The following is a 12657-nucleotide window of genomic DNA, read 5'->3' as shown; positions in this document are numbered from 1 at the left end:
TTGGAAACTACTGCAATGGAAACAGAAAGGCCAAAAGTGCAGCTTATGGGGCCATATCTGTGAATGCTCTTGCCATGTCGCACCTGCCGCGAGTTCAGCAGCGGAAAGTGGTTTGTTGTTTGAAGATTTACAGCTGGAACAAAACTGAGTCTTAAATGTCCTCATAACTCTCTTTTTCTCGTTGTATATCAAACTAACTGGAACCTTAAATGATGTAAAGTTTCAAAGTTCAATCAAAGGTAAAATGATTAATGACGGTAGTCATAAACCTACAGTTGTGATAAATTATCCAGGAGACTCATGCGCTCAAATGCACTGGATCATTGAAGACACCTTGATACCCATGACTAGTGACTGACTAACATGTCACACTGAGGTCATTTTTTGTTGACATAGAAGATGCGGTATCAGCTAACCTGACGTCATTCTACCTAGAAAACATGTAAAGCTGCGTAAATCTAATTACCAATGGTTTGGCATTTTTTCAGCCAAAACTCATCAAAGAAAAATTTACTTGAACTTGTGATTGGAGACTCATACAGCACTTCTGAGATCTAGAGTCAGGCTTGAAAGAAAACATTGGAATGGAAATTTACAGTGGGAAAACCAGTAGCTTCACAGTTAAACAGACACCTAACAACCAATCAGACGTTTTCTCCTTGACCATGGTACAACAGACAAAACATTCTGAGACAAGGTTTGCGTTGTCACCAAATCTAGTGAAGGCCTTGGGTTGGGAACAACACCACACATGGAGACACACATGAGGCCTTGGGTGGGAAACAAGTGTAGATTAACAGGAAGAGGAAATGGCAGTGTAAACATTTAGACGACAGACAGCTCATTATAAAGGATTACTAGCAATAAAACAAATATTCCCATCTTATCCCTTCCTCCTTTTCACAGTATCTCTTGAGCTTTCTGTTGGTCTCAGAGGGCTGAGGACACAGCTTTCCTATTAAATTAAATTGAATTTAGTCCAATGTTTTGATGGTAGGCTTTCTCCCCATTTCTCTAGCCAACCGTACACATCAGTCAGGAGGCAGAAGGCTTTTTGTTAATCCACTGAAGTGGTGGTTTTAAAAACTGGGCTTTTTGTGGACCACCAGGAGTCCTTAGAAAGGTTCAGTGGGTCCCATTTATTTCACGAGGACTGGGGCCTTCTCTGTGTGTTTGGGAATTCAGAGAAGGAATCATATAAGCACTGTTTACAAAATACAAAATGAGCAACGAGATTAAAAACACATTCTACACAGTAATATGAGTTACACGTGAAATTGAGTTAAAACAGTAACTCTACCATACTGCGCACTGCTCTCTCATTACACACAAACATACACACAATAGGAAAGACAAACTCAAACATCAACATGCTTGGGAATGAGGGGTTTCCTCTCGCCGGCTTAAAGTGTCTTCCTGCTATGGCATGCATACAAGCACACAAATACACAAAAACACGCACACACAGCAGTGCATTAGCAAAACCACCCCTGGCCAGAAGTGAACAATGGGAACAACTGTCACATGACCACTGTGTAGAGGCAGCCTTTGTTAGACAGAGAGAGAGAGGTGTCCTACTGCGCTCTTCAGTGCGTGGGCCAACCAGTGTGTATGTGTGTGTGAAGGATGTGTAGAACATATTAATGAGGCTGTTATTAAATCCCACAGCAGTGGCTGCTATTTCATATGAATCTTTGTGTGTGTGTGTGTGTGTGCGTCTCACTTTCTCACATATTCACACCTAACTTCCCTCAGCTCCCGGGCTCATTTTGGATGTCTACACTGAGGTGTGGTGAAATGTGCTGGCTGTGTACAGTCACTGACCACCACATTGTGAGCCAGTCAGTCAGTGGAGTCAGTGATGGAAGAAGGATTTAGACCTTTCACTTCAGTCAAAGAAACAATACTGCAACGTGGACATACTACATTATGAGGAAAAGTCCTGCAAGACAAAGAAAATACTTCAGTTGTATAACGTTGAAGGTACTTGAAATGATGATGAACTAAGAGCAGAGTATCCAGAGCTGCACGAGTGATGTCAGCTGGTATAACTTCTGTGTTTAAACTACTTAATTAAAAAGTTGATAATTTATTATCTGCTAATGTGATAAAATGTTCTACTACTGCGCTGTGTGAAACCATACATTTTGTGATACACGTCATTTCACACTTGCATTTATGCTACTTATGACAGAACTATTTCATGGTATGCACACTTGATGTTGTCAACCAGAATGACAACATTCCATCATGCAGATGACAATAAAGACAAAATATTTATGAAAAAGCTTGACATGGAAGGAAATACACTTGTTTGCTTTTGTGCTAAGACTTTGACTGATAGCCCTCTATGTGCGTATAACAAGCATGAAGCTAGATCAAAAGAACAATTGGCTTAGCTTAAGGACTGGACACAGAGGAAAACAGCAGTCCTGTCTGGTTGGTGACACCATTTCACCTGTCTCATGACTGTAGTTTCACATTTAGTGCATTAATTATTCCCTGAAAAGTCAAAGTTTCCTTTTCATTAACATGTAGCAGTGTTCACACTGAAAAGCCCTTGTTAATGTTAATGATGTATAAGCTGGTCCAAGTAACTCTGAATTATTTAGTTATCAGCTGAACAGTTCAATCTGGATCTCGTTCTATGCGCCTATCACATGTTTTGTATGTATAAACTTTCTGTCTGCAAATTAACTGTTAGCGATATGGGTATCAGTGTAAGGCACTAGAAAGAAAAGTACATTAGTTTCCGAAGAAATGTAGTAAAGTTTAAAGATCCATAAAGTGGTGTTGATCAAGTGCCAGTGCCTTATAACTGCGTATACTGTAAGTCAAGAACATGTACTTTTTTACTTTCCAGCAATGCAGTCAGTCTTTGTGAAGATCAGCAGGTCACATAGTGCTGACGGGTAGCTGGAATACCAACCACCTAATACCAGTGGGGATCCAAGTAACACAACACCACACATACAATGCTGCCACTGGAAGTACACGACCATCACACGGTTAAAGCTGAGCTCTGTGAATCGGACCCAGACACACAGCAGCATTAATTAGGGGCTGAATTTCTTTGGGTTAGTTCGACTCCGCTACGATGTTCAGACGTGACACTGACTAATGTCTGAAACAACCTGCTGCATACATGTGTTTTTCTACATTCACGCTGCACAGACACATACAAACACACACATGCACTCATACGTCTATCTCTGTCATCATCTCGTGGGTGGCATGCTGTTTAAAGATGTGTTCTCATAACTGGAAGGTCAGAGTTTCAGCCTGAGCAGTAGTCGCTCAAGCTGTCAAAGTGAAAGAAAGTGAAGCCCTGTTTGCCTCATGTTTACTGTTTTTCTTTTAATTTCACAAACCTGTTATGTCATGTCACAATAAATCTGAGACATAATTTACCCTATCATTGTTGTGCAACAACTTATTTTAGATGTTGCACATGTTTAAGCAATGCCGTCTTTGATGAGTAAGGTTGTGAAATCGTTCATGACATCTATATGGCAAAAATAAACCTATACAAAAACACAAAAGCCAATAATACACGAATGTTTAGAGAATAAAGATATTCAAAAAACAATTAAAGAAGAAAAATGTGGATAAAAGAAATGCCGTTCATCTTATCTGTCAAATTTCATGTAATTATTTCCTGCTGGAGTTACCACAGCCAACACCACCAATCCAAACAACCAGTTACACCCAGCGCCTTGGGATGGCAACCTATTGCTCAAAAAGTCCCAGAGTAAATCTAACTCATTGCAAGCTGTAAACAATCAAACAAGAGGGATGGAGAAACGGACAGCTGAGAGATAAAGAGAAGGCATGGCATTGTAGTGAAATAACAAGCCGCCGCAGAAAGAGAGAAAGCAGAATTTCTATTTTTAAGGTTAGATGGTGAAAAGCAGACAAATAAAAGAAATGCAGCCAAAGAAGAAGAAGAAGAAGATGACCATAAAGATAGCTGTCTCAGCTCTGTCTGGACCGCTATCAACATCTACATACATACATTCCTACACACACCTACTGCACGTCAACACATTCACACTCGTGTTCTTACCTGTCAGTAAGATCTCTTCTCCTGTTTGTGACTTTTGCTCTTATTGATCTTTTAGCTTGGTATACTTCTATCAAACTTATTCCCTTTCATAGTTTGAATGACTGACTAGCTGAGTCGCTGACCGGCTTGAAGACTACACCACTCACGCTCCTTCAGACAGGCAACAACAAGTAGCGCTGCACAATCTCAAGCCCTGCCCTCCTCTTTCTCTCACTGGGGAGTGATTTGCAAGCACCCAGCCCCTCCTCTTGCTCTTCTGTGTTTGGGAGGAGTTTTCTTTCTTTCTTTTTTAGTAGAGTTGCCTCTTGCCCCCCCCCTCCCAACTCCTGCCTCCAGCACTGAACAAAACTCCCCTCTGCCCTCCTCAACTCCTCCTCCTCTCATCTCGTCTCCTATGTGTTCCCTGCACAGCCTCATATTTCATGCTCCCAGTCTTTTTGTTAGGCACCTCTTACACCAACACCACCAACTGTTCTGGTGCTTAAAGAAGATTTAGATGTGACCTAATGTTGCTATTTGCAAAGAAGAGAGAGGATGAAAAAAATTGGATCTCGGCATTGTTGTGACGTGTTTAAGGAACTTGAGGTCCTCTCAAGACTCATGGACTTTAACTGCTTGACTTAGTGTTGGCTGAAACATAAATCAGCTCATCGTCAGAGTATAAAATCCAGCTAAAGTGTTCTTCTAACAAGGCATTAAAATACAGAAAGAACACTAGAAGAAAAGTTTATCTATGAAGGAGATGAAACAAGTAAAAGTGCTCTACGAGTGTCATTACATCAGGTATGAGCTCATATTGAGTGTGTGTGTGTGTGTGTGTGTGTGTGTGTGTGTGTGTGTGAGTGTGTGTGTGTGTGTGTGTGTGTGTGTAAGCGAGCTGGCCCTGAGGACAACACTCTCTCCTGTCTTTGTCCTTCTGTTCCTTTGTATTGTCTAGAGTTGATAACACCCAGACACGTGCATGTGCGTGCATGTTTGTGTGTGTGTGCGTGTTTCCTTTTAGACAATACGACGAGCCCATCCTGCTGCTATGAAAGCCAAGATGATCAGATGGCCCACATCGGACACAGTCACGACACATGCTCACTTTCTGCTACATGCAGGTCTTCTGATCTTCAGCTATTCACACTAAATTTGTTTGGTATAAATTGCTTAAGATTACGAAAGCCACTGTGCAGGAGGACCGTGAGAGGATTTAGTTATTTTTAACAAACTTCTTGACAGCTACCTGCAGTTTTAAATCACGTTCTTTAAAAGTCTTCTTCAACCTACTTTTCTAAAAATGTAGCAACACAATAGAAAAGAGTCCAGCAGGGCATGTAATACAGTTAAAAAAAACAACAACAAAAACAACGTCACCACATACTTTCTGTTTTGCCTTTTACCATACTTGCTGCAGTTGTGCATGTTCAAACAGTTTTGACACAAAGTTGGAGAAGAACAGTGCTCTGGTGCACCTTTTGGTTTCATTTCCAAGAAAGTGAGTAAGGTTCAACATTAAATCTGTTTACGATCTGTGTTTGACTGCTCCTGCTTCCTGTTAGGACTGTCACAGACAATAGCAATTACACTTGATGAGTAAAAGGTCATCATAACCCTCAAGGATGATAAACAAAGCTATAAAAAGGAAACCTGTGGTGTTATTTTTCCTTCTAATTTCATTGCTTTAGGCTAGTGATTCCGATCCTGGGGTCAAGACCCCCAAAAGGGGTCAAGTGATTCAGTCAGGTGATCTGGGGTAAGAAATACTAAGAAAACAAAATAGTGCCACACAAATTGTGTTTGTTTTTTGTCTTTGTTTCCCTGGAAAATGCTGTTTAGTTATTAAGTTAACAATATAGGAATTGAAAATCAGTGTTTATTTAAACTGTAGGTCTGGACAGTAACTGTGATGAAGCATGAGACATTATATGCAAAAAAGTTTAGAAACTACATAGTTAGCATTTTTTTCATATAGCACAAAGTAAAAGGAACAGGTCGTCAAACTGTCAATAAGACTTTTTGCACAAAAAAACACTTGTAGCTTCTTCACAATAACCAACGCTGTTAGCAGAGAAAGTAGCCTGAGATGTCAAAGCCAGGCTCAGAATTTGCTTCTGTCCTGCCATGAGAGGATTGTTTGGAGGTAAAAATATCACTGGGAGCTGGATTTCATGTTTTCTGCCTGAGTAAATGTCACTCCTACTATTTCACAGAGACATGTCAAATTCTTAAATTCTTGGCATCTTTAGGTATGTGTAGGTGGTATTTCCAGGAAGCTATACGGTGAGTCAAGAGTGTAATCTGTAATCATCTCCTGAATCACCTGAGTTTCCCCAAAATATGGGAGCATGAGGGACGGCAGGGGGGTGGGGACGGGTTGTTAAAAGGGTTTAGAGCAGGACTATAATCCATCAGGATGACTTATATGAGGTCTTGTGATGAAAGCTCTTATCAAGTTGATTGCAAAAGAACAAACCTTTCACATCCAAATGTGCATGCACAGAGGCACATCTTCACACTTTAAATGATCTTTCTCAATGGCTCTGCCCTTTAGATTGTAGCTCTGTATGACACAAAAAATGTGGAAAGTCAAAATATCCCAAAAAATGACTTCCAGCTGCAGCCACTCAGAGTTGAAGAAGTTGGTTAATCAATAAAACACAAAAAGTGTGTGGCAACAGAATAACTGAATAAATCATGACATACAGAAGTTGTTGCTCTAAACAGACAAATAAAAGCAGATGAAAACTCCACTTAATGTTGATCAATAAGAAAACGAATGCTATTATATTATTAATAGTGCTGCATGCAGTGGGGAATCTACAAGATCAAGGCTTTACCTTGAGCTTACCTTGAAAACGCTACAGATCAAAATGTTACCTACCCACGTGTTTTAAAATGTGTTTGGAGATTGCCGTACTCTGATAGCTAAATCCTGCACTTTGTTAATGTGAGTGATCGGGCCAAGCCCTGCTGAAGCATACTGGTACTCAGGCAGCGTAGCATGCTGGCACAAAGCCTCGCTGAATCACTCATTTTCAAACACTGACCACCAATACACCTCAGGGCACCTGTGCTTCCCAAGCCATTAAATAGATGGGTCCGACCTCTCTGCCTACCACAGCTACCACCTGCATATAATTCTATTTACATAGGGCTAGTTTATTACAGTTTTTTACACCCTGTTTTGGTTCCGTTCCATGTTTTGTGGTATTCCTATACCCCCTCACTACGAAGATATGATCTGTGCCAAGAACTTTCTCGTCCTGATTTCATCCTCTCCTCCTTTCTCCCTCTTCTCTCCCCCTCATTCCATTCACTCCTTGTCTCCCTCTTCCCTCCCCTCTGCTCTCCTCCTCCGCTCCCTATTTTTTCCCTTTTTAAATCTGTATACAGACACATGCTTGTGTTTCCACATGTGATCAGAAAAGTTTTCCTCAAAGAGCTACTGCTCACTCTTACAATAAAAAGACAAACTACTGGTCTAAAAATGTGTCTATTTCTGACTCATGCCATCACCGTTTTTGAGAAACATAAAGTGTTGATCTACAGAAGTCTTCTTTGTTTCTCTTGGTTATTTATATTTAAGTGCATCACTCATGATTTGTGGCAGCCTGTGTGTAAATATGCTTCTGTCACGGTTGCATACAGTGATGTGGATTGGCAAGAAAGATGTATAAATTCTGGTGTAGTTGTCATTAGCAATTTAATTACTTCAATGTCTTTATTAGCGACCATGTACACAACAATATTGTCCCACTATATTTTTACAAAGTATAATGCCAAAGGCTACTGAAAGCAAGTGTTGCTTGGGTAATATCTCAGCAGACAAAGGACAACAGTGGTGATTTGTTCAAATGCTTTCAAAAGAACATGTTTATTTGGCAGGTTGTAAGAATGACCACTTGTCTTACAGAAAGCAAATGCTGAAGTAGCATGATGTTGCTTTCGCATATAAAATCTAACAGTAATATGTAAGCCTCTTGTTTCCAATCAGCAGACAAACATAACAAAAGTAGTTTCTTAACCTTATAAAAGTTCAATCTAAATGTAATCAAAATTTAACCAAAGTAAAATGAAACAAAAATACAAATACAAAAAAAATGTAACTCTAGATCGTTTTGGATTGTTACAACCAAGTTATTTAGTGTAGCCTAATGAACCCAAGGCTATTGTAAGGGTAGTTCCATTCTTTTTACTTTTAAACGCTTATCCTAGTCAATATAAGGGCTAGCCCCACATGCTGTATCTTGTTTTGTTCAAAACAATCTGTGCTATCCAGAAAATTAATCGTTTAAAATAGTAGTACATGCAGATTTTCAAAATAGTCTTTAGATAAGAAAAAAAAAAATGTGAATAATTAAACTGTTATGTGTCTCCATAAAATGCTGGCAGTAGAGACATCTTTTCATTATTATGTCGGGAAAACTGTTTGGAATCTGGTGATATCAGAACAATGATGGGGAGCTACTCTATGACTTAGAAATTTGAAAATAAATATGTGGTTCACGCCAAACAGAAATAACTGTCTTTATTTTATTCTGTGAAGTGTTCACATATAGAGTCAGGCTAATTGTTAGAACAAGCAAACCAAGCTAATGTTAGACTGGCTTGTGTTGTATGTCCATGTAATGAGGAGGTCAGAAGAAATTGAAATAAGAGTAATGGGTGCAGAGACGGACATAAAGCTGTATGCAGGTTTTATCTATGATTACATTTTATGTAAATTCAAATATTTGTTTTCGCCAGCACTTTGTCCCACAAACAAGCAACTGACATCGTTGGAAAGGTCAAGTCGTGAGGTTTTGTTTAATATGCAATGCAATGAATACTTCATGAGCAATTCACTGAAGAAAGAGGGATGACAGTTTGGATGCAAAGTGTGTCAGTTGGGTTCAAAGGGTTAATAGATTAGCTTTTTGGAAGACCAATTTATTGTTGGTTCAATGCCAGTGGGGGACTTGTGTTGTATTCCACATCTCTGTCTTTAACTCCATATTATGTGGCTGCTTCTTAACTATTCACTGTCCACCAGAGGCAAATAATAGCAAAAAACAGTCATTCAAGTACACTCCTTAATGTAATTGAATACTACATCATTGTAATCACTTTCCAACTCTTTGATTTAGACAGTGAATTCATGATTCTGCCAAACAGAGCAGTCGAAACCAAAAACATAAAAGAATTTGTAGGATTACTACTTTACTCATTTTCATTGCTTGGATAACATTGTTGGCAAACAACTGCTAAAACACTTCTGCATCATGTATCTGAGCTGTGCCTAGCTTTGTATGTGATCAACAAACACATAGTGAACATAAACTTGTGCCATAAACTTAAAATAGCTGTTGCGAGAAATAGACTTAGACATGGTACAATAACCCTGGAACCTCAGGGCTGTACTACGAAGCGAGATTAGTGGGTTATCGAGGTATGTTGACCTTAAAGTCAGAGTTTTAGTGGCATGAAGGTGTCTCTCTTTTTACCTGGCTAGATCTCCATGGTAACTGGTGCTGTGGAGCTAACCTGGTTTGGAGCAGGCTATGTTCAGAGTTTCAGATTAAAATCAGCTGGAAAGAGCTTTAACCAAATCATTTACTGACTATTATTTATGAGCGATGCAGATTCTCAGCTGTGGGAATGTGTTTTATCTCCAAACATGCTTAACTGTACTGTACTAAATTATACTATACTAATATCACTGAATGAAGCCATGTCGAAAACTGATTATTCTACAGGTATTTATTACAGAGAATATTCAGTCAATAACATTAGTTTTGCTTTGATTTGGCCAAAAAATAAATGATATCCTGCATTATGGCACAGTGTCAGACTTAAATGAACTTCAATACAACATCAGGTTTAAATATATTAAGTTTAAAATTTAGCTTTACCGTGCATCTGTCAGTTGGAAAAAAGCGGCCACATCGGTAAAACATTGTATATTAATACGTTTAACAGTTTTCTACCAGCATTCCTGTCTTGCACCATTTGCAGGACCAGTGCTTTTTGCTGTCATGCATTTTTAGATTTCTAATTGTTCTCCATTAAAACAACGTGCTGACTGAAGCAGCTGCACACAATCGTTTCATTTAGTGCAGAAGAAGAGTCACATGATGCGTTAAACGCCCCCTTTTATGTGAATGTGCATAAAGTCTGAGTCGACTAAGAAAGTTGATTCGTAGTATACCCCTCTGGTGAATAAATTACCACGATAAGTGAGTTTTCCTTAAGTTCCTATCTGGGATCAGTCTAATTCTTGGAACTAGACATTCCCTGTTTTGACATGTGAGAGATAATAGTAGAATGTTGACTGCACAGCTGGTGTTACTGACACACACACAGGCAGAAAGAGGAAGATGTTTATAGTACACTAAGTATTAACTTTAGGTCATGTTTATGAGGCTATCACCTTGAGAAGCACATTATCCTGGTTCACCTTGTATACTAATAACATGAATTATCTGATATGTAAAGGTTGTGGGAGAAAAATCTGCATGCACAAGCCAAGGTAAACCCTCAGCGCAGCACAACACAAACATACTCTACATACATCTTTACATGAACTATGATTCATCTGCATTGAGCTGCTGCAGGTCAGTTTTCAAACATCTCTTATAGTGGAGGAAAAGATGTAAATTATGTGCTTTATCTCCGCTAGAAAAAAAAGTGCATCCTCTTGTAAACTGTAAATCGCAGTTAAGGTTGTGCTGTTGATTAAATGTGTAGGTACTAAATTTAATTCTATGAACACCAATAAAAAACATGGCAAAGCAACTGGACATTTATGTATCATAGAAATACAGCTCAGTCTGTGAAGAATGTAGTCAGATTGGCCTCACTGGCTGATACATAATAAAAACAGATATTTAGTAGCAGCAGTGACGAAAGACATGAGGCTGGCGTTGTGTACATTATGGGATATAGTTTAAGAAAGACTCAGGATAATTAAATAGGCAACATGTTTTTCAAGTTTTAGAACATCTGCAAACCAATCAGTAAGACAAAACCAAAAGACCACACCATCAGGTTGAAACCTTGAATCTGAACGGCCTTCAAGTGTGTTGGAGCAGATAAGCTATGATAGAGAATCTCTGCTCTCCTTCAAGAACGACTGCAGTAATAAACACGGCAAAAAAAAGAAAAAAAGAAAAAAAAGCGAACCACCAACAGCTCAGTAGTACATCAAGCAGGATGACAGCTATGAATGTGTGTAATTGTCAATGTGGAACTGAAGAGCTATCTTTGGTCCACAAACCAACTAACCCCCAAATGACCACTTTCTTTTACGATGGTAACGACAGTGTCCACCAGAGACACAATCAGGCAAACGAACTGCATGAACACCTGCCGTCTCTCTCTTTTTAACACACACACACACAAGCAATGTAAAACTTGTGCTTTCCATGTTTAGCATTGGTACCGTATATAAGTGTGTTGGTCTGTGTGTGTTACTTCCTCGGCTCCTATAGCATAAGAAAGGACAAAACAGATTTGACCCTGGGACATAATAGCTGGTATAACTCTAAGAGTTAACCTGATTGAGAGAATGAAATAATGCAAAAATGGATTTATATGTTATGTGAATGACTTTCTTTCTCCATCCGTGAGGTGTTCTACATTTAAAAAAATATATTATAGGTTCATTATTTTTGTGAATAAATACACAAACATAGGCAGCAGTCAACATTTAATGTGCAATTTTAAAAAGTGACATTGTTTGTAGTTTTTTCATGATATTTTGGCCTTGGCACTGGTCATGTAGGAGATTAGATATGTTTATAGACATACTATAGCTACTACAACCTCTTTAAAAGGCATGTATGTTGTAAGTCTTGGAATATTTTTGTTGTCTGAAATGTGCTAATCCATCTATCTATACACTGCTTCATCCTCACTAGGGTCGCGGGGGGTGCTAGAGTCTATCCCAGCTGGCTTAGGGTGAAGGCAGTGGACACCCTGGACAGGTCACCAGTCTATCACAGGGCTACTCTTAGAGACAGACAACCAAGCACACTCACATTCACACCTATGGACAATTTAGAATCACCAATTAACCTCAACATGTTTTTGGACTATGGGAGGAAACCGGAGAACCTGGAGAGAACCCACGCTGCACGGGGAGAACATGCAAACTCCACGCAGAAAGATCTCAGGTGTCCTCACCAGGACGCGAACCGGCGACCTTCTTGCTGCGAGGCGATGGTGCTAACCACCGAGCCACCTTGCAGCCCTGAAATGTGTTAATGTACTCCTTAAACACACATGATTACATACACATACATGTACTGTGCTGCAATAAAATCTGTTTCTTTTACTTACAGTTTTGTCTGTGGATTATGTCATACAGTTGATCAATAAGGTTTGAGAAGATCACTTTTAATGTGCACATTATTGCCTTTCCCTTTGATTGCACATTTCTCACAATAGTTCACTTAACTAACAAGTATACTGGGAGGGTGAAGTCTACATATATATTGCTTGTCAGTGCAGCTATTTATATTTGATTGTCTATTTGGTGAGCAGTGCACATGACGTCCTGAGGAAGTTGAATAGAGAATGTTCATGTATACACTACTGTGTATAATTTGAGCATTTTCTATATACTG

At 39.2% G+C, this 12657-nt stretch overlaps 1 protein-coding gene across 1 annotated transcript in view; it reads right to left on the bottom strand.

The window, feature by feature from the left end:
• Positions 1-4240, bottom strand: part of LOC103359087 (BCAR3 adaptor protein, NSP family member) — a 51351-nt gene extending 47111 nt beyond the window's left edge. The window contains exon 1 of the mRNA XM_008284291.1: positions 4067-4240. The gene's annotated coding sequence lies outside the window, so the exon portion shown is untranslated. The remainder of the gene's footprint in view (positions 1-4066) is intronic.
• Between the last annotated feature and the right edge of the window lie 8417 nt (positions 4241-12657).

The sequence above is a fragment of the Stegastes partitus genome, unplaced genomic scaffold (genome assembly GCF_000690725.1).
Source record: "Stegastes partitus isolate 25-593 unplaced genomic scaffold, Stegastes_partitus-1.0.2 Scaffold353, whole genome shotgun sequence".
Classification (NCBI taxonomy): domain Eukaryota; kingdom Metazoa; phylum Chordata; class Actinopteri; family Pomacentridae; genus Stegastes; species Stegastes partitus.
Note: the sequence above shows the minus strand (reverse complement) of the source record. Positions and strands in the feature narration are given on the sequence as shown.